At 38.2% G+C, this 23533-nt stretch overlaps 1 protein-coding gene across 1 annotated transcript in view; it reads right to left on the bottom strand.

Moving 5' to 3' along the window:
* UPK3A (uroplakin 3A) overlaps nucleotides 1-19769 on the bottom strand; it is a 44073-nt gene extending 24304 nt beyond the window's left edge. Inside the window, exon 1 of the mRNA XM_048939305.1 lies at nucleotides 19714-19769. The gene's annotated coding sequence lies outside the window, so the exon portion shown is untranslated. The remainder of the gene's footprint in view (nucleotides 1-19713) is intronic.
* Between the last annotated feature and the right edge of the window lie 3764 nt (nucleotides 19770-23533).

Here is a 23533-nt window from a genome sequence, read left to right as displayed (position 1 = left end):
ATAATCAGCCCCTTGGAAGCTACAAACATCGATTTAACTATCTTTGGTAGAGATCTTTAGTTCACAGGAACATCATTTATAAGTTGCAAAAGATCTGCTGATTCGAAAAGCTGGTAGAATTAACAGGCTATTTTTTTCAAAGCACATATTTATTTTAGTCTTGATAGGGCAGACTCAAAAATAGCACCTGAGATCAAGAGAATTTTTAACTAAGGTCAGAGAATTAATAGATATTTCCATACCTTGCAATTCCAAGGCAGCTGAAGATTTCCAAACTCAGTGCTTACATATGGTTGTGTTAGCATTCTTGGAGGCATACCAAGGACATTCCATCTATAGGCATGTTACAGTTATCTGTAGAATGTTATTATCAGATAGTCTATAATAGTTTTCTAATTTCATTTGCACATTCCTTAGAGGTACCTCAGTGCTGTTAACAGCAGCATAAATGAATGTAGCAGAACGCTGTCATTTATGACAGGCAATGGACACTGCTGACAAAATTGCAAGTGACACCAAAATCAGCAAAAATATAATGATGACAAAAGTAAAGCAACACACGATCTGAGTTTGAGGGCTTAATAAGATGCATAGCTAGGTGCAAACATTACACATCTAAACAAAGAATGTATACCTTGCCTATGATAAAGGGAATGCAAAGTATCAAACCTCACTCTAGGAAGGACAGAAAAGTTATAGCGAGGAGTCAATTGAACCAGAGAGAGAAAAATGCAGTTGGGATGCTAAATAAAAATGACTAATATAATTCATTTTAAGTAGAATGGGAGGTATTTTTACATGAAAATTAGGACAGTAAGATAAAGATCACTGGAAACAATGATGCCTGAAAAAAATGCCAAGCGTTTCCTATGACAAGGATTTCAGTTTGTCAAAAGATAACATATGAAGAGAGAATCTGGTAACAGCATGAATACTTCTGGGTATTCCAATCTATTACTTTCATCAAAGAAAAGAGCAGGAAGAGGAGACAAAGGAAAACAATGTGTGTTAAGCACAAATGAAAAGCAGAGTGTTACTTTTTAAACATAAACAGGAACTAATTGAACAAACCATGACAAATAATGTACTAATTAATTACTCTTGAACTCAAGTCATCATTGGATAACAGCAAGGCACAAAGGAGAAGTTACTCAGATAATGCAATTCTATGATTCTATGATTCTGCATCTTGAATATATTGCCTATAAAAAGATCAATTAGATGGAAAGAATAAAAGAGTAGAACTCTCAAATGGGTGCGAGGTGAACACTATCAAGCACAGAGAACATTGTTCTTGTCATGTCATGCTTCGACTCCTATCTGGCTTTTATCCAATCTTTTTGTCAAAAGCAGCAGAACTTGTCTATGTCGTGTATAAGAAAATTATTGACCGATGGAACATCAGTAGGCATTTTATAAAAGGTTTTTTTCTCCTCTGGCTCTTTTGGTGCAGGAGCTGCTCACTGAAACGAAACGGCAATAGCTCCCTCTAGTGAGTTGAAGTCGCGCAGATGTGCAGGTGTGCGACCGCTGGGCCTCTGCTTTTTTGCTTTTTTTTTTTTTTTTTTCTGAAACATCCTCCAAATTCTTTCATAGATTCAATATTTTGCTCTCCTTTACAAACTACAGAGGGTCCAAGTTTCCATTTTAACTTCTTTGGAAAGAAGGAAAGGAGTCCAAAGAGGAATGAAGAAAGAGGTTTCTAGCAGAGGCTATCGGTCACACATAACCATCAGAATCTTAAGCTTTCAGCTACCTTTCATTTAACATATACAACTTGTTTTCTTCTCTTTTCTCATACCAGCTAGCATTGCCTCTCTCTTTTTTTTTTTAATCTCTTTCCAGGCCCTGAGCCCGCAAGGTGTGAGATGGCACACTGTGTAAAGCAGGCATGGAATGCTAATTTGCCTTGAATGTGGAACATGGGACAGTAATGAAACTAGAAATAACATTCCCCAAGCTTAACCCCTATGATCTCTAAGACTAACAAAGCAATGCTGAGCTTCCTCCCAGTTGGAAGTATAAATGTCTTCCCTGTTCACAAGCACTACTGAACAATTTTGTACATGATACACAATTTGGAGTTTGAATGGATACGGATGTAGGAAGACTCAGATTCTTAGTGAATCTTCTACCTTGAATTGGGTAGTAGAGTAGCTTTTATTAAAGCTAAACAGAAAGGAAGGAAATCGTGTGAACACACAAAGCAAGTGGTGTTGTCAACTTCTGATACAGAGTCTGCAAAAATAAAACAGAATTATAAATCCTTATCTCAAAGACTATTCCTCCCTTTGTTTACAACTCTGAAACTTTGAAATCCATCAGTGTTCTGAAAAACTTTGGACAGTCATTTCAAAGGAAGTGCCTCAGGAAAATATATGTCTGTGAACGTAATGAAATCCTATTAAAATTGTCATATAACCCACCAGCTTTACTGGGAGAAGACCTGAGATGTACAGCAAGTGAAAGCAAATATCTGCTGAGACAAATGCTCCTTTGGGGCAATCCAAGAATGAAAGGAAATGTGTCAATCAAGAGTGCTTCCGCTGAAGGACACTGAGGAAGGGAAAGTGTATCAGCTGAAACCTCTAGGCAATATGTAAAACATGGCTCAGAACTAACAGAGGTGGAAGAAGTTCACGACTTCAGCCATGTTCCTCAGCTGAGAGAGGAATGAAGTAATTAGTGTTCTAGTTTCAGTGACCACATTTCAATGAACGGAGTTCTCCAATAGCTTTGGTTTTTATTTTGAAATATAAAGTCATCAACTGGCAAAATTATTTCAAATAAGAATGATAAATGATGGCAATGTTTGAAAAAAAGCTACTTGCTGATGTAGATTCAGGTTCAGTTGCTTCAAATGCTTTCTCTGGAGCTTCCTGTAGCAGTCTGTACTGTCTCCAGCACATCCTGAACCACAGCTGGCAGTACAAGAGCAAATTTCTATGGACCTTCTTTCTGCAAACAGCTGAGCACAACTCAGTTGTTACTGGATGTTGAGTTATGAATACAGATGCTTTGCACATCCCAACAATTTCACATACACTCATCTTTTGCAGCCTAAACAGCCATAGCTTTGAACTGATACTTTTGCTGCTGTTTATATATAGATGAACAGCTTCTACACCTTAAAACAGTGTAATGTGGATGACTTGTGGTTATCAATGAAGTAGTATTAAAATGAGTGTGTTTTGTAGTCCTTATTAAATTACTTTGCCTTTTATTTCATTGTCATTATAAAAAAGACAAGCATATTCCTTTTTTCCCTTACTTTTCTTCCTGTTCTTGTGCTATCTTCCTCATGCTTTATTTTTATCCTTTTGTTTTAGCATGTTCATACTCAGCTCTGACACTTTGCAAGCTGTTGCTCCCCGAAGCCACATAATAATGTAAAACATCAAGGGTAGAACAAGTTGTACATTTTACTGTAGTTTGGCTTATTAAAATGAACAAGAGAATTTCCACAAAATGGAAAAGGACATTGTAATAGAAGTCTGAAGAGTAACAATGTGATTTCTCCAGTGGAGAAATCCTTTAATAACAAAACAAAAAAGGAAATAAGTAGTGCCAGTACAGATTCGATACGATGGTGTTGCGCAGTGTTTTGTTGTGTCCTGTCTTTCCGTGCACATGAAGAATGCAAAGGCCTTTTTTGCTTATCACTTCCTGAGCATTATTGCATATGCATAGACTAAGAATCTCTTTTAGAGCAGTCTGATCATTTGCCCCGTCCTTGGACGTGTTCAAGGCCAGGTTGGACGGGGTCCTGGGCAACCTGATCTGAATGTGGATGTTTGGTGGCCCTGCTAGGCAGGGGGGTTGGAACTACATGATCCTTGGGGTCCCTTCCAACCCGGGTGATTCTGTGATTCTGTGATTCTGTGATCATGGAGAGAAGGTTGTAGGAGAAAGAGACCCAGTTAAACATGCAAAGAAAAAAAAAATCCCAGCAAACCAAGAAGTCAGTAGAAGATTAGACCTCAGATTCAGGACTGCAGGCCCTCCAGCAAAGTATTCTCTGCACTGCACTGCACTGGGTATCCCTTTAAAATGGAACCTTTTATCCTTAATAGAAAATCAAATGTAATTAAATGAAGAACAGGAAATGCCTTTTGATAAATGATTTGCTGCAGGGAATTGCACTCAGGATTAGATACGAAGAATCTTCCATGTTGTGTTTTCTAGATTAAAGAGAATTTAGGAAGATATATTGGAGAACTCTCAGAAAATTTGGAATGAGAGGTATTTTAGCTGCTTTTGATAGCACTGTGCAATACCACAGGGATATTACTAATGGATTTGAAGCCTCAGAATGAAAACAAAAATGAATACAAAAATGAAACTATCAGCAGAGACATAATAGTTGATGCTTTGCAAGTTTCCAAAAAAACTATGTATATCTTAAAATAGCCCTGACATCTTCTAGAGCAGGCAGACATGTGCCACAGCATGCCATGATTTCACATAAGTGAGGAATCATTGTTAAGGAATTGTTGTTGAACACTAAGCTAATGCATGGCACCTCTAACCATTTCTCTAACCTTAACTGGGATGTATACTGATAAATATGAACTATATCTCAGTGGTAATGGCACATTCAAAAGATTCCATGTGTTTCTTTAAAACATGAGTTGGCTCAAAAGTAAACAGATGCCAGCCACAAAAGGACATTGAGAACACATTGCATGTTCTCTTCAGGTGCAAACACTCTGTTGTAAGTGGCTATGAGATATTTGAAGAGGACTTTTTAAATTTTATTTTAGGTATAAAGAGACTCATTTGTCTGTCAGCAAATTTATTCTTATCTGTGTTCTTCTCTATGAAACAGAAACATCTGAGCTGGGAAGTGATGGATTCAAACTGATCACTAACATTTGGTTTAGAGAGAAAGTCTTCTGATAGGTTATTTTTATACATTTTCTTAATGGGATTTTTCGCAGTTCCTTCAAGCTGGTCCTGTAAAGCCACTCCAAATGGTGGACTAAGGAGAGCAGTGGTGTGAACTCAGGGAACAATTTCTAGTGTATGTGCTGTCTGCCTGCCCCAAGTGCCTGACACACTAATGGAAAGAGCGGGAAATGTTTCCAGTCTGTGTTCAGCAGAGGGATATTTTCTGTGTTCAACAAATGACTAATATCCCAAGAAGTTCCTGTTCATGCAATGCTGAGTCTAAGAAGGGGTTTTGCAGAGAACTAAGCAGTTTAGCTCAGTCACTCTGTTGTGCTAATACTGCAAATTGGCTATTAAACAGGGTCTGATTCATATTCTGGGGGACTGGAAAAGAGGTTAGAAAACACAGCTCTGTGTGTCCATAACCACAGTAAACTAGCTGTACAAACTAGGATAGATGCCACGTGTCTAGATTCTGCTTTAGATTTTGCTATTGCTTTTTAAGAGTTATATATATCTTTTTAAGTGTTAATGGTAGTCAGCGCATTAATGAATGTATCAGTGTAAATTCTCAACACAAAAGTGATTGACTCAAAAGGCAGAAGCCAAAATAGAAATCAAATGATGTGTGTCAACCAGCTCTTGATGAGCCTCCTCAGATGAATCTTCTCAAGCAGCTCACCCTCAGGCTGTCGTGTTTGCATGACTGAGAACATACTTGAAATGATTACTATTCTGGCTTTTAAGTTTAAATATGGCTCATTGAATCAGCATAAGTATTAACCAATTTTATCCCCATTTTGTCTAATTGGAATCCCTGTAATGGAACTTCCCAGCCCTTTCACATCTTGTTGTGGAGACCTATATGTCTAGCACAGCTGGATGACTGAACTGTAACTCAAAAAAGCCCTTGTGCTATTTCTGTCAGTTTCTCCCAAAGAATTCAGGGAGATTTTCTGCCTTGTTTTCTTGCCTGAGCCAGCATTTGGTAATTATTCTGTACACTTGCCTCTCCAAACTCTTTTTGTCCTCTAATCCCTGAAGTGGCTGAGGAAATACACTACCATTACAGGGAGGTGTATCTGCCATGAAGTCTGCTTTCTTCAACAGCTTGACTTACTGCAGTGTCAGGAGTAAGGACTGAGTTTGGTTTGTAAGGAGGATTCATTCAGTCATGGAAACACTCTTCCTACTCTGAGTTTTCTTGGACAAGCTCCTATTTATGACTTTGTCCATAGCTGCTTGCCAGCAAATCCCTCTGAAAAGGCCTGAGGGAAGATACCCATGAGAAGATTGTTCTTTAAAAAGCTGAAAAGTAGCTTAATGTTTTATGCAGCATATAAAGGTTTGCTGTGGAAGTCAAAGAGTACCTCAGTTGTAACAGCTCTCATAAACAACCATTTCTTTCTAGTTTCTCAAAGTACTGTAACTCCAGACTAACAGCTGCTATTGTGTCTCTGCATTTTGTGTATGAGACCACCCTCCTCAATGCCAGAAGGAGGACAAGAGAGCACTGTGCAGTCTTCTCAAGCAACATTCGTTGCCACCTTCCTACTTTCTGAAGCAGTAACTCTGAAAGCCAAGTAAGAATCTCTTCCAAGGAGCAAGAGCCCTGTGCTGTTCCTTGACCTGCACCACCTTGTCTTTGTATTCCATGCTTTGGATGGGGTAGAAGTAGGCTTGTGTGCCAGCAGGCACAGATGAGGAAGTGGGCAGGAGATGGGAGTTGTAATGAGAGTCACTTGCCTACACAAAAGCTGATTAAATTCCCCATCAGAATTATTTATCATGGAAAATTATTTGTTCAGAGCATTTTGTTTAAGATAAATTATTTTTATGAAGACAAATTATAGAGCTTCTTAGATTGTTTAGATTGTCTGTATTCAGAGCTGATGGAAATTCATTTTTCTTCAACAGTCTTCCCAAGCTGTTTTTATGAGCAACTCTACTTTTCATAATTGACAAGGAATTTCACTGAGCTTGCCATATGAATTAAATGCATACATTTTCTAAGAAGAAAATGTGCTGAAGTTTGTATCATGCTGCAAGTTAGAAATGGTAGAGTACATCACTGACTATGACAAGGGAGAGTAGGACATAGTTGCAGCTAATCTGTATGAATATGTTTAATATTTCCAGCACATTTCAACAGATCTGATTCTGACTTGCTGAGCCTAACAAGTGTATTTTAAGATTACTCAAACTGTTTCAGCTAATTAAAAATGAAGAAATGATAAGAATTTTAATTTTGTTTCTTTATTCCAACAGATGGGATAGAAAAAGGGCTGTAACTTTTCCATTTCCTTCTAGGAGAGGAGTCCTACAGCTTCACACATATTCCTTCCCTGTAGTATGCACTATCATGGTGAAAATGCTTATCATTTGCTATGCTAACAGGACGTTTAGCTTGGACAGGGTCATGCAAACTGGATAATTTGAGAGAAGGTATCAGAAGCACCCAGATTATCAAGGTCATAAACTCATAAACTCACAGGATATCCCAGTGGAAACAAATTAAGATGCAAGAACACATTAAGATAGCCATTCCGGCAAGCAGCCCACTTTAATTATAGGTTTTCTCTTGTCAGGCTTGATAAGTGTGTAAAAGCTACTAGGTAATTGCAGAGTTGAGAATCCTTTGTTTTGAAGACAGGGTAAAGTAGGCTTGAGTCATGTGGAAAAATGGGTACAACAGTGAATGTTATAAGGTGGCAAAAAATGTACAACTGCAGTTTCAGAACTGTCGGAAGAAGCTGCCATCAGTGCTCAGGAGCTGACAATAGTTACAGGCGGGTGACAATGGAGTTTAATTTTTTCAGGGAAGCAAAGCTCAGTAGAACTAGCATTAATTGTGAAATGTGAAATTTCAAGCTGGCAAATTCATATAATCCAGAAGACCCGTTACAAATAAACAGGAAACTGTTAGAAACAGCAAAAGGAAAACAAGTCAGTGAACAAATCATACTTAGAGATGGAACACTGGCAAGCATCATGAGAACCCAATGGCTTCTACAGCACGCTTGAACAGGCAGAGCTAGAAACTGAATCATTTCACATCACAAATAAAGCCGTGGAAAAATCTCTCTGCAGGGTAAAACCAATACAATTTCAGGTAAAAATGACAAGAAATCAGGTACAAAAAGCTGAAATTGACATAGTTATCAGTAAAATCAAAGAGTTTAAAAACAAACAAACAGAAAAACCCAAAACAACAACAAAAAACTATGAGATGAGTAGGAGATTTTGCAACAAAATGCCAGTTGTGATGTAAGTATGTGTATGGGTCATTCTTCAGTTGACAAATACACCGCTGACTTGAACAGCATAAAATAACTGAGAAAAATAAAGAAAGAGTAAGTCACTCTTCTTTCTAGAAACCATGCAGACATCATATTTTTACCCTGAGAGTAGTTCTCAAAGAGATAATTGGATAGTAAAAGCCACTCGCAAACTTCTCATACTGGAAGAAGGCTTTTAAAAAAACTTCACTGCCAGTATCATTCCAGAACGTCTTGAATGTTCTGGTACATAATGAAAATAAAAGACATAAAAACGTTTCAGGACTTAGATTTATACTTTTTTGTGGTTTAGCCCAGCAGGTGACTGAGCATGACACAGTCCTCTGTTCAATCTCCCTCCTTCCCAGTGGAATGAGGGAGAGAATCAGGAATAAAAAAGTAGAACTTGTGGGCTGAGATAAAACTACTTACAAAAACAGAGAAAAGAAAAATGGTAATAGTTATGACTATATAAACAAACAACAACGACAAAAAAAAAAGGGCATGTGATACACATGCAATTGCTCACCATCTCCTAAACAGTGCTCAGCTCAGCCTCTAAGCAGTGAAAGAGATTGAGATGAACTCCCACTCCCTTCAAAACTCCTTCCACTTCATGTCATATGGTACAAAATATCCCTTTGGCCAGTTTAAGTCAGCTGTCCTAATTCTGTTTCCTCCCAGCTTCATGGGCCCTTCACTGTGGATGGCCTTGACTCTGTACAATGCTGCTTAGTAGTAACTGTAAACATCAGCATGTTTACATTGTTTTTCTCCTAGAACCAAGACACAGCATCATACCAGACACTCTGAAGAAAACAATTCCATCCCACCTGAAATTAAGACAATATTTTTAGTTTAACATAGATTTGGTGAATGACATAGAATAGAACTCATGGTCAAACGGAAACATCCTTTCATTTCAACTATACAGCATTGCTTTTGTATTTTCAGAATGGGTAATTGTAGTGGAAATGCTAAGTCATGGCTTGAACCAGTGATTGATCACCTGGTGGGAAGGCAGGGCCAACCCAGGGGAGCTCAGGTGCATGCAATGTACCTGAGTCACCAGAAAGGGTGGAGACAGGATCCACCCCTCCCCTGATTTCATTTAAGGGTTGGAAGTGGAGGTGAGGGTATCTCACTGGAGATGCTTTCTTATCTGAGGCCTTCTGTGGATAAGCAATTTTTTTTTTTTTTTTTTTTTTTTTTTTTTTTTAAATTTCTGCATCCATGGCTGCTGAATTTGGGTTTGTCTTTGTTTGTTGTAGCTAAAGACTTTGCTACCCTGCTATTACTGCTGTGTTTTCCATCACATTATAGTGATTATATACAAAATGGTTTAACGTTTGTTTAATACACCGGACAGCTCAACACTAGTACACTTGAGATTTACATTTTGTAGATGATAATGTGACTACCTTACTGATGTAGTTATAAGAGAGTTTGACCAACATTAGAAAAACTAGCCTTAATAAACAGCAGTGAAAAAATTTATTGGGAACTTGACAAATTTCAATATGTGTTCTGAGAGGTGTCATTAGCAGTAATAAAGGTGATTCAAAAGGGATTTAATTAGGTGAGAGAACAACAGCCTTCTACAGCTGAAACACAGTTTATTGCATCTTGGCCTTGAAGACATATAAAAACCAGCATGTATCCAGAGCTCTGTCTGCTCAATAAAATATTTTCTCCTTGGTTAACAGCTATGATACGTACATTGCATTGTAAATGATGAATTTGCATTTGCACTAGTAAGTGCCAAACCTATAGGGGCCCCTCCCCTACAGGGTGTTCTGTGGTCAGTCCATGTACTCACATGCAGACGGTATGGGTAACTGCACAGCTGGACACCATGACAGACCAGGGTACTTGTGCTACTTCTCACTGCCTCCAATTTTGTTGCAAGATTTAAAAAAGAAAAACAACTTTGAATTTGAAATGAAAGTCAACTAATGTTTGTTTTTTTTTCAACCTCAGCGTAAACTTTGATTTTGTACTGGTAGAGAATAAACAAAGGATTTGCATTCAGTTTTTGAGAAATGGTTGTCCCATATTTTATCCCTAGAAGACAAACTCAGAATGATTCTATTTCCCCTAATTCTGCTGGCCATCCAGAATGAACCCAGACAGCCCACAAACAAGGAATCAGTTCTGTAGGATTTGTGGGATTAACTACTATTGGTCATTGGGCTTGAAATGTGAGAGAATAAGAAAACTTTCTGCCCAACGCTAGCACAGAGATGCTAGACTTGTTACAGTAATAAATGTACTCTCTTACCTATCGCATTTCTGGTAAAAGACTTCTTTTGGGAACTCAAAACCAAGATTTTCAAATATTATTTTTGTAATGGATTACTTCCTCTTGCTTTCTATTAGAACTAGATGACTAGGAACTATTTCTCAGAACTGGTACCTGCATTTCCAGTTAATGTAAGTGAGAGAGAATGACTACTAAAAATATGTTTCTTGTGGATTTAAACAAATCATTCTCTTTAAAACTCGGATGTATTTTATCATCTCATACTCCCTGTACAATTGGCAATAGAGCAGATTCATTATATAGTCATACGTCTATGGTGTGATTCACAATTATTTAAAAAATCATTATTCAGGTAATGCACCATAATGTACCCTGTAGATTCTGCAATTAGAGAAAATTGCTAGCACTAAAATGTCATTTGAATAACGCTATATTAGCGCTTTTCACTTTGGATCATTGATCCTTAGGCTACGTACTTTCAGCAGTCCCATCTGGGAACTCCAGTTCTCAGTGCAGTAATGAGTTTGAAAAATGCATCATCAATGTCATTCTTAGTGACAAAGACAAAAAGCATGGAAAAAAGGGGGAAAATCATATATATATATGATATATATATATATATATATATATATATATATGTATTTTTTTTTTACTGCTGATAATAATAGTGCTGATTCCGGGCCTGCTGACATAACACCAACACATTACTGAGATGAACTCAAACTGCAAACTACTTTAAGTGATCTGGGATTTTCTGAAGCTGATGATTGTCTTTCTCTGAGTTGCTGAGGCTTTTCCCCTTCTAGCCCTGAGCAATGCTACATGCTGCCGTTTCAGCTTTAGTGAAGATTTACCCCAATTCATTCAAGACTCACCTGGTTTCTCTGCAACACTGCTGTGGCTCATTTGAAAAATTGAAGGCATTCCTCATTTACCAGATTCACTGGAGTTCATTTTAAAAGAAAATGAAAGCAATGCAGTTTATTCAAACAAGATGGTTAAATTGTCATTCAAAATTGAAAATGAAAGCATGAAAGCAAGAGAGAGTTTCAATAGGCTTAGCCTTAGGCTTTCATCTGAGTTGTCTGAGGTGCGCCACTGCAGCAGAGACCAAGGCTTGACTGAACAGAACTAAGCCTCAAGGGTGCTGCCCGGGGCTCATTGTCTCTGCTTTATTCCCAGGCCTTCAGATTGCTCTTGAATGTCAGTGACGCTTCCAAGTCCATCACAGAAATCCTTTATTTCAGAGGATCTTCCCTGAGGGCAGCCTAAGGCATCTGTGAGACAGCTTACAAGATGCCCTTCAAGGTTGCCTGAGAATGGCTGAAGGGTAGAAGGACACTTCAGGAAGCATCTTCCTCTCCACATGTTTATCTTTTATTTTAGAAAGACTTTTCATTAATAGCTATAATATCATGGTATCACAGCATTGTTGAAGTTGGAAGGGACCCTGGCAGAGATGAGGCTGACAGGTCGGTAGTTCCAAGGTCATCCTCTCTGTTTCTTAAAAATGAGTGTGTCATCGTGTTTGTTCCAGTCTCCAGGACTTCATTTAATTGCCATGACTTTTCAAATACCATTGAGACTGGCTCGGTAACTGCTTCAAGTTCCTTCAGGAATCTGGGCTGCATCTCACTGGGACTCATAGATTTATGGATGTTTGTGTTCCCCAGGCAGTCACAAACCTGATCTTCAATTACAGCAGGAGGGGCATTGCTCTCCTGTTTCCCACCTTCTGAACCATCCTTTTAAATAAATGTGTATTAAAAATCTCATGATAAAAGTATTTTTAGTATAAGTATTTTTAGTATACACCACTTTCTGTTGCCCTCTGGTTTACTGACATTTTAGGGAGATCACATCTGCACATTATATGTGATGCCAGTTGTCAGCCATGAGAGACCTCATAGAGCTAAAATTCCTTAAGTTCTGGTCAACTTGCAGATAACACTGTGCATTTTACTCCTACTAACTCACCCTATGTTTTCAGCTATGTAATCCTTACATCTTTCGTTCTGAACTGTAACACTGCAGTACATAACTATGTGTCTGCTTTTTAAACCGTGACAGCAATAAAGGTTTAGCAGTAAACCACACACAAACATCTTCCTTTAAGAGATTTTTGAGGCTTCATTAACACTTTAAAAGATTTTTTGAAATGTCTTGTTGAAAGACATAACACACAGGCAAAATGATTTTACTCATAATTGTTGTTATTTGTCCTTTTTTATTCTTCTGTATATTTCTCTAACTTGTTAAATTCAGTCATTTTCAGAGTGCTTGGGAAGCTTCTGAGTTGTTTGTGACAGGATTGAGGAAAGCGTAATGAAAAAATAAAGGAAAATGAGCTTTGTGCAAGAGCAACCCAATTTCCCCTCCAAGCAAAATCTATGGGCATCATAACATCAACTCAGCTACTGCCTTCAGTATAAAATAATTTATTTTGAAATCACCCTTTTCTACAGTGCCTCTGTGGCTTCTGTGTGAGCTGTGTCTTCTGCTGCAGTAATAGAATAACTATCCTACTCCTAATGAGAGGTGCTGCAAGTGGCAGTGAGAACTGAGACTCAACTTGAAGGCAGTAGAAAGCGAATTTTGGTACAGAGCATCACTGTCTTCATAGAACATCTTTGCAGAACCTCTGAATATGGTGCTGGCTGAGGTAAACTGAAATAACTCAACTGCATTGAATAGAATCTGTTTGAAAGCAGCATGCTTTTGGGGAGAAAAAGACAATTTGGAATATTGGGAACTTCTTTTCTTGTTAGTACACCTATTGTGTTCAGAGTAATGCAGTATCTCTTTTGACCATTTAAGAACTGCTTAGTGAAGTTATTACAGTTTTTCTTCAAGAAGCAGTGCAATAGAGGGAATGGAAATGTAAGCAATGTAAGCACAGTCTGAGGTATGTGCTGTCAGTTGTAGCCTGGAACAAAGTGGTAATAAAAAGTTGAGTATTTATCTAGAAATGCAATTAGTAAAACACTGGTTACAATTTCTGCATTGTAGTCTGCATCCTCTTAGTTCTTGTATTCATGGGAATCTACTGTAGAATACATAACAGTCTGAATGTAGCAAGTAAGAAGCATGGGACACAATACTTTTCTCATCACAGTTATATTGCCCTTCTGTGGTTTTGTTTGATTCATGCCGGAGTTAGACTAAGCTTACTAAATGATACCACAGAGAAGCACTCCCATGGTATGAAAATGCAAGGGGGAGCTAAGAGGAAATGGCCACTCTGCAGTTACCCTTGCTGCATACAGACTGGCCAAAGGAACCTAAGGCCAGACTTAAAACATTTTGAATTTGGTTCCTAAAACCTCAATTCAAACGTAGGTATCCTGCATCAAGAGGTATCTGGAGCCTAAAAATTTTAGTATCTGTCCCTAAATAAATATCTTGGTACTCAAAAAGCAAAGTACTTTACGTGTTTCTCACTGACTTAATTACATGCCACAGGTCCTTTGAAAATAGATCACAGTCAATACAAAAAAAACTTCAGAGTTCAAGGCACTCTTTCCCAGTTTTTAAGACATCATTGACAAAACCCTGAAATACAGAATCTCTGTTCTGTTTTAACCTGGTAGCTCAGCACACACAGTCATTCTCTCACCCCCTACTTCCCAGTGGGATGAGGGAGAAAATCAGAAAGAAAAAAAGTAGAACTCGTGGGTTAACATAAAACTATTTACTAAAATAGAGAAAAAGAAGAGGACAATAGTTATATATTATTTATATATATAAATAAATATATATCTGTATACTACAAGTGATGCACAAGCAATTGCTCACTACCCCCAAATGATGTCCAGCTCAGTCCTCGAGCAGTGAAAGAGAGTGAGATGAACTCCCACCCCCCTCAAAACTCCTTCCTCTTGGTGTCATATGGTATGGAATATCCTTTGGCCAGTTTAAGTCAGCTGTCCTAACTCTGTTCTCTCCCAGCTCCTTGGGCCCTTCACTGTGACTGGCCTTGACTCTGTACAACAACGCTTAGTAGTGACTGTAAATGCCAGTGAGTTATCACCATTGCTTATCTCCTTGAACCAAGACGTCATCATACCAAGTACTGTGAAGAAAACAATTCCATCCCACCTGAAACTAAGATAATCTCTCTCCTCTGGGAGGCTGTCAGTCCCCTGACAGTCCATTCAAGTAACGTAGTGAGCAGTTTGTCCCACCGTTTATTCCTAGAGCACAGCATGCTGCATGCTGCCTGCTGTGGCCTCGAGTCATTAGCTTGAAGGTTACTGGCAACCAAGCAACACAGTGTCTCTGCCACCCACCATACAAAGCCCTCATCAGCCTTCTCTCCTGCCTGCTCAGGCTGTTCTTCCTGCCAGAACACCAGCATGTGCAGGCTAGCAGTGGGGAAGGGGTTAAAGGTAATGCTTTTGTGCCATTCAGGTCAGTACTTCTATAGTCATCAGGCTTCAAGCTTCATGAATTCAAATTCCCCTTTGTACTAGGCAAGGGAAAATGATGGGGTGATATATCTTTAAGTACTGAGGATGAGATCATTTTCTTTTCTTAGAAAATGAAATCATCCAGACGCTCCACAGCAGCAGGCTGAGTGCTTTTCTCAAGCTGCATGGAAAGAACGCTATCTGGGAATTTTTTTCCACATGAAAAAGGAACACATATCCAGCTAGAACTTACTTTGAAGTGTGACTCCTAAATCCTGCCTCTGTTTCTCAGAGAGAACTGAGAGCATAGCTGCTTTTATGTTATTACTTCTGCAGTCATTTAATTCCATCCAGGCAGCCATGATAGAAAAAAAACACAAGTTTTTCTAATTCCACTGGGTATAACTGAGAAACGCTGATAATGGTTTGAGTCTCATCTCAGAAAGGAATTATCTGTTGCAGTTCTGGAACTATTGCTAGATAAGGAGATAAAACAATAAAACCCAAGTAAGAGAACACCCCACCCTAATACTGTTCATTATCAGAGGGCACATAAGAAAAAGGAGTGAGTGTTGTTTGTAAGAAAGACCTGACAGCCCTGCAAGCACACAGACAGACACGTGTACAGACACAAACACAGACATACGCTGCCTGAGTCATGACTGGGTCAAGTGTGGCCAGGCAGAGACACAAGTGGGATTCCTGTAATAGCAGCGGGAACTGATATCATAGGTCATGTCTGCAGTCCTGGCTTGTACCATATGAAAACTTAACAAACCTACTCTGAAATGAGCGTACTGCAGGTGTATCCATAAATCAAAGCAATGCCTACATTTAACCATATGTTTTGAAAGCTGAGTGACGTCACTCTGTTTCCAACTGTTCCATACCTTGTGTTGCTCAGAGCAAGTCACACTAGGGTTGGTTTTTCTTGTGGTTTCTAATTTTAGCAAAGCTTTAATAGCTTCGTGCAAAAACTGAATCCGTTGAGAGGTTTGTTTTTTACTGACTATATATGCTGTAGCTTTGACTGGCAGGGGAGAAACAGCATCTTAGTGAAAAATCCCTAAGAGGCGTTATCACCAGTCTCCTGCTAGGTGTTAAGGGTCATTGCTTGCAATAATAGGGAAAGAAGTCCTGCTCTGGTGCTTAATAGCTTGAGGCTGGATGACACCTCTCAGTCACAAACAGAAGTAATGTCACCACACAGGGTGACAATTGTAAGGAGCTCCAATAGTATAGAAACAATGTACATATTAGGAATGACATAGCTCAGAAAAGCCCAAAAACAAAATGGTAACTACAGTGGAACACAAGCTTTGTTTCTGAAACAGTGTCATGTTGTTTTATAGCTATCCTTTCTGTTTTTATTTTCATAAGCCTCTTAGATAATCAGATGTGAAATTTCACTCCAATTTCATTAACAATCAAATCCAAGTATGCAGCATGCTATAAAAAGCAGATAGCCTATCCAAGATAGTTACATTAAAGATTTATAGTGGTTATTAACCCACGAGCAGATCCTTAGCACTTCTAGGTTGGCACAGCTCCATTGGTACATAGCCAATACATCCCAGGTGAGAAGCCAGCCTTCAAAGTCATGTCCCAAGGATAGTCACAGTACAGTCACTGTCATTCTAAGTAGCATTTTCTTTCTTCATTCTGTTACTTTTTGTCGAATTTTTATCAAAGAGAAAGTCCTTATTTTACGTGCCTTTGCATGAAACAAAAGTACGTGGTGGATATATGTGATGTTTTTCATTTTAGTATTTTATTATAGTGGCATTCTCAAGTCTCTGAATAACAGGAAAGTGTACTTTAATTCCAAAAAATGCAGAAGTTGCAAAGTCTTTCATTACATCATGCATTTTCATTTTTCTTTGGCCCTTAAATTCATTTGTATTCCAAGCTGAATTATGAACAGTAAATAGAAGATATTGGTACCTTCTTGTATCATCAGTGATCACTGCCTGATCCTCTGTCATACTACAATCATTCAAATTCATTCTATGTGTAATAATAAATATTCTCAAAGGCATTCTAGGTTTAATTATAATTGTATGTGATTGCTTCAAAAACAGTAATGACTACATTTTCATACAATTTTCACGCGAGATGATAATAAGTATTCACTTTACCATTGGAAGGATAAGGCACAGGAAGAAGCATGACTATATATGTGTGTGTACGTGTGTGTACATTTAAGACAGATCTTGGTAACTTCTCAATGACTTTTCCTAAAAATTATTTTACAGATTACACTAACTTTACAGCAACCATTTCAAAGACATTGTGATGCTGCTTTAAATTAACCACTTTTCTCTGTTGTCCAACTAAGATACTGACTGTTCTAAAATTAAAACCAATGTCAATAAAGAAGTGGTACAGGGATACACATGAAATTTGTCAATGAAAAATTTTAATACTTCTAAAGTGAAAAGCTCTGGCTTTTTTTTTTTTTTTTCAATGTTCATTGTGTTGCATGGACAAAAAGCCCAGAATTATTAATTTTCTACCTTAATTATGACAGGGTGTAATATCTAAGCTGCAGAGCTATAAACTGTAATTACTTCCAAGCTATGCCTACAACGCAGCCTGGGTGACATTTGGCAATTATATACTGCTCTGAGCTGCTTATTATAGCAGTGGTATTACAGCAGGAAGAAGAACTTCCTGCACTGCCCATAGTCCGGGTTTAACAATATCCTGTTAGAATGTGAGACAAATGCTGAAACATCATTAGAAGGCAGCCATGGCTTGAAACTGGCTACAGTTGACTTCAAATTCAGTGCCATCAAAGCACGTTAAATTTCAGTTTGCTTTGTAAAAGTAGGAAAGATGCACATTATCCTTTTCTAATATTTTTATCCAGAGAATGTCTGGTCAAAGCCTGGCCTCATTTCTTGTTGGCTTTTTTATTCTTTAAGTTCTGATTGTAAAGGCAGCTAATAAGTGAAAGTGTATAGAACCATCGTCCTCTTCAACAAAATAAGACCTGTATGAATCAGAACTATTATTGGTTATACAGATCTGGTGATATTTTTTTCCCAAAGAAATACATGGTAGAGCAATTTCCATTCTAGTAAATTTTGAGTGAACTTCCATAGGCAGAGTGTCCTGCTAATGCAGTTGAGTCTGGACTAGCTTATTTCTAACTACTTGTGGTATCTGTGCACCATTTTACATTGTAGACATAGTATTAAATTATTGGAACTAGAACTGTAAGCCAGATTCAGCACTGTTCTTGACTAGTTCAGATCAAATGTCTAACAGACATTTCTGATTTGTTACTTTCTGTCAACCTTCCATAATGAAAAATTGTGCACGGGAATGATTAACCATGCTTTGGTTTCTTTTAGCTGTTGTAATCCTAAAACCTTCATGCATTTTTTTCTCAACTTATATGAAATTACTCTTTCCCAGACAAACAAAATTCAGAGTCCCAGGTTCATTTCCGTCTGAGTCAATTATTGTATGATGTAATAAGAAATGTATATTTCTGAGGAATTTTGTTTATTCACAAACATCAAACCAAAAGCCTGTAAGAGGAAAAGTAGTTTTCTTTGATCTATTTCTTTGATCAGGAAGAATATCAAATGTGCTTTTACATGTTTTCTCATGCTTTTATCAATACTTTCCCAAGCTTTGTGCTGATTTTCATACCATCTTTTATACACGCTGTACTACAAAACATATCAACATTTTCTATAATTCACACCACTCAAGACTGGTTTCAGCAGACCTTTCAGGGTTTGCAACTCTCTATCATGGAGAGGGAAATATTTTTTTCTTTTTCTTTCCCTTTTCGTATATTCCTTTACTTCAATTAGGTTTGCAATAATCTTTGCATTAGATTCACTTAACAGCAGTTACTATCATCTTTCCAAATTACTTCATTACAGTAACACAGTAAGTGAATATATTATGTCATAGAGACTAAGGAAAAGATTATATGCAAACTCAGGTTGCACATGAAATTCTCACTTGCTTAATCTCAGCTTTAAAGAAGTCCTCCAACTGGCTTACTATCTTAAATACATTAGATACTGTGGGATAATGCTGCATCTTCGTAGGCCTCCTGGGACAAATTAATTTCACTACTGCGATATTTTCTGAACATAACCATGCTAGAATTTTCTATACTTCCTTTCTTTTAAAATGTGCTACATTAGCAAGCCAACATGAGAAATATGAATAGTCATACACCATAGATTGTCCTTGGATACCTGTCTATAGCATTCAGTAAAATTTCTTCCTCATTGCAGAAGTGCATCTAAGTTCTTCTTCCACCTCAGAACAGTACTTCTTCTGTCAACTGTTTTGGTGTTTTGAAACCAAGTGGAAAGTATTAATGTGATAGATTCTTAACTCTAGAAAAGCGATGAGACATATGGTTGCTGTTGCTTGACTAATACCATTAACATCACTTGTCATTTTGAACTTCTCATGAAAGTCTAATATAAGGCAGACCTACTTTCTGTATGCTTTTGAAAGTACACTTTCAAATCACACTCCTTTTAGCAATGGAAGAAGCCAACTCCCACTCTATTGCTAATCATGGTTGAGAAGTCAGATTATTTTCTCATTACTAGATTTATCCTTAAAGACCAAAATAGAGATATATTGGTAAGACTAGTGTGGGAAAGCCCGTAACAAAAGTATATATATATATAATATAAAATATATAAAAAGTATATATAATATATAAAAATATATATAATATATAAAAGTATATATATATATATAATTCACTTCTTAAATAAAGAACTTTCTTCTTTTTAGTATTGTTATCATAGCAGTGCCCACAAGCTCTATCATGCTAAAAGACCCATCATACCCACATACACATATGTGAAAAAATGTTACTACTTACTTTCAATAAAAGCTTGAGATAGAAGAGACTGGACAGGAAACAGAGAGAGGCACACTGCTGTGAACTGACTCATTCAGGACTGATCAACAGGTCAGGAGCTCAGCCAGGATATGCATTCCAGTTTTTCTGCATTCCTGCCTTGAGAATGTGTCTTCTGACCTTTGTTGCACATGGTCTGCAGATCCTCTTGACTTTGTTGTGATGCAAAAAATAATGAACAATGATTTCTGAAACAATTTCCGAATGCACTGTGTTTTCCTGTGTCCATGCTATTGTTTTGTACTTGTTCATTTTCTCTTGTGCTACAGCTAGACTGTACATTGTTTGAGGAAGATATTGCATCTCTGTTCTATTCTGGGAATAACTACTAGTACGGCATCAATAATAACAACTTTTTCCCTTATAGCTAGTGAATTAACAAGTGTCTCTCATGAAACCCTCTTCTTGTTCTTCCTTTTTCCTTTCCTTCACCATCTCATTTTCCTTACATATGTGCTCATTTGATTGCTTATAAAAGAGCTCAGGATCTCTCTCATCCAATTATTTCAGAAATTATCTCTATCTGTGACATGAGGACGGACTGTGAAATGAAAACATTTTCAGAGCGTTCTTCACAGTCCTTCAGGATGCAGACTTTCAGAATGTGTCAAAAGCCATGTTGTGGAGCTATCACCATGGTAGAAAATGTTGAATAGTTCTCTGAGAGAACGTTAATATTTTGGATCTCCCTCCTGCTGATGAAAGTGGGGAGGGGGGAAGAAATAAGGGAGTTTCTGTGAAATGTCAGCTGTCCAGAACAGTCCCGTGCAACCATATTTTATTTTTTAAAAAACAAAATCACTTAGTACCTAAAAGGAAATGTATTAATTTAAAAACAAAAACTTCTGTGGAATCAGTAACAAGTATTTTAATTTGGCCACTTGGTCATGGCACCCCCTCAGTGCTGGACCACTTGAGCATCAGATTTGCACGCCTCCATACCATGCTGTCAATTCCAAACCAAAGTATGCTACTTTTGGACTGAGGTATTTTAGCATTGAGGAAACAATATTTACTGTGCTAACCACTTGCAGTTATCAATCAGCTATACTAAATTTTTACAGATTGCTACTACTTGCAGTGATAGCTCTTATCATGCAAAATAATGATATATGCTGCAATGACATCAGCCCCTTTTGCTCTTGAAGGCTCTAATAGAACACTCCAGCATTGCATCAGAACTTCTTCACCTTGGCTGATGTTTTTGACGGTTGAAAACCTCTCCAGGATCATGGGCTGGTGAAGGATCCCCACAAGTAGCTGTTGCGCAGCTCTGAGATGGCTGGCTGCTCCACATGAGGAGAAAAGCTGTGGGGCACCCCGTGGGAAAGAGCCTGGCATGCCAACCATGCAGAGAGCAAAGGAGGCTCAGGGAATGCCCATGGCAGCCATTGAAACAGGGTGTCAGTCAAGTTCATGGTGGCAGACTGGGAGGTCAAGACCACATGACTGGGCCAGGATCAACAGGGTACATGGCCAGGCACAGCTGCCACAGGGCTGCAGCAAAGCTCAGATTACTAAATGCAAGAGTTTCAGCTTAAAAGCAGTTACAAAGAGAAGTAAGGAGAAATCTTGATGAAGCTTCTTGGCAGAGATGTTTGGGGAAGTCTCTGTTGAGGCTGCTTTTTTTCAAGGCTGCCACCTACACAAACTCCAGCCTGGCCTTGAGCCCAGGCACCCAAGCCCCCAGACTCTTTTGGAGCAGCTTCTCAACATTTTCCTGCCAAGTCAGCTCTCTGCCTTTTTTCAAGGTTTTGCTGAACCTCGCTTCAGTCCCTCACGCTGTTAAGTCTGTTCCAGTCTGAACCTGCCAAGCCTTTATTTGCAGCTGTTGCCTTGGGCTACATCATCTTACACTACTTTGCATCTCTGTTTTGCTCTCCAACAGCAGCTGTGGATGCTATGAGACTGCCCTCATCCTCCTCTTTGCTGGATTAAACCAGACTAGCTCCGTATCCCATCTGTTATTATCTTGGCAACAATCTGCTAGATCCACACTAGTTTCTCAGAAACCATTCTGAAGTGGGAGGTCATGAAAGTGAACACAGAAATCCAGAGGCAGCCTTACCAGTACCAAGAAGCCAAGCTTACAGTTTTCCTTATTCATGAGGAGAGCATGATGCTGGCTTCTGTTTAGTCTGGCATCCACTGCATCCACTGAAAAACTTCCAGGTTTTCAGCGTAGACCTTCAACCTCTGACTGTCCCCATGAGTGTTTTTTGTTTATATTGTTTGTTGTGCTTTCAGTTTGTTTGTTTTTCCCTCCCTAATCTAGATGTTTTTGTAAATGGAGAGGCATGTTCTAAGACAGTTCTGCTTTAAAATGATACAAGTAGTGACAGTACAGTTAAGCTTGCTAATGTTTGCTGATACTGCTGCCCTGCAACTTGCTCAGATAACAGAAAGAGCTGTGTCTCTGAACCAAGGAGATAAGGAAGTCCTGCTGAGTCTTTGTACCAAGGAAATAGCAAGTCCAGCTTGGAATGGGTCATTGAATATATAACATACTTCTGGGAAAACCTGAATGCGTAACATAACTCTGAGAAAACTTCTGAATATGTAATGTACCTCTTGGAAAACTTCTGCATATGTAACACCAGTTATGTATATAAACTGAGGATCTTTTTGCATAAGCTATGCATGATAGGAGGATTACTCCCGTGCGTCCAGAGCTGCCAATAAGAATACTTACTTAAAAGTAATAAAACTTTCGCTGTTAAGTTTCTCCGCATATATTTCTTTGGTTCAGAGCCATTGCCATTAGCTGGCATTATTGAGAGTTTAAACTTTTATTTTGCAGTGTTCTGTAAAAGAATGAGTATAAGGTTTAAATCCCACAGATTCCAGATGAACTTTTCCCTTATTCCCACCTTTTCCTTTAAAGTGCACACAGGTAGAACCAGACGCGCATCCCACACATTAGCAGCTTTCCAGTGTTATCAGAATTCTACTTAATTGTCTCACAAATCTTTAAAGTGGATAAAGATATTATTTTAGAACCCTGCTATTGTCTGTTAAAAAGTTCTTAGAAAAAAAAATCTTGAAATAATGATCTGTCCTTTTCTTTTCCTGCCAAACGGATCATGTAAAGTTTCTTAATTACATTCTGTGTGTCTGAAACCGAGCTTTCCAGATAAACAAAATCTGTGGACAGGTGGTAGTGATCAAAGGACTTTAATTGAAAAAGATCAGCTGACAGCTGTATAAGGAATCAAGCTTTTAAAAATGTATAGGATACATATCTCTGAAGAAATGTTCCAAGTGGCCATGGATATATATATGTGTATATATTTAACTCATACATTCTTCCAGAACGAAACTGGCAATGTATTTTCTTCAAATGTTATGGTTAAAAATCAAGTCAAAACACTTGTTATGAAAAAAAAAAATGCATTTAAATGGGAAAGCAATCTATGTTTATGAACTTGCCAGAAAAAGAAGAAAAAGAAAAAGAAGAAATAAAAAGAAAAAAAAAAGAACAATGAGTCAAGGAGCGAGGGGCAAGGGCCAAACAGCCTTATCTCTTTGGTGGAGCTATTGGAGAGGGTCCAGAGGAGGGCCATGAAGATGATAATCACCTCCCCTGCAAGGCCAGGCTGAGGGAGCTGCGCCTGGAGAAGTCTGCAAGTAGACCTCATTGCAGTCTTTCAGTATTTAAAAGGGAGCTATAAAAAGGAGGGGAATCAACTTTTTACTTGGGTAAGTAAAAAGATAGTTATAGGACAAGGGGGGAATGGTTTTAAGCTCAAGGAGGGAAGGTTTAGATTGGATGTCAGGGAGA

The sequence above is a fragment of the Lagopus muta genome, chromosome 1, assembly GCF_023343835.1.
Source record: "Lagopus muta isolate bLagMut1 chromosome 1, bLagMut1 primary, whole genome shotgun sequence".
Taxonomy (NCBI): domain Eukaryota; kingdom Metazoa; phylum Chordata; class Aves; order Galliformes; family Phasianidae; genus Lagopus; species Lagopus muta.
Note: the sequence above shows the minus strand (reverse complement) of the source record. Positions and strands in the feature narration are given on the sequence as shown.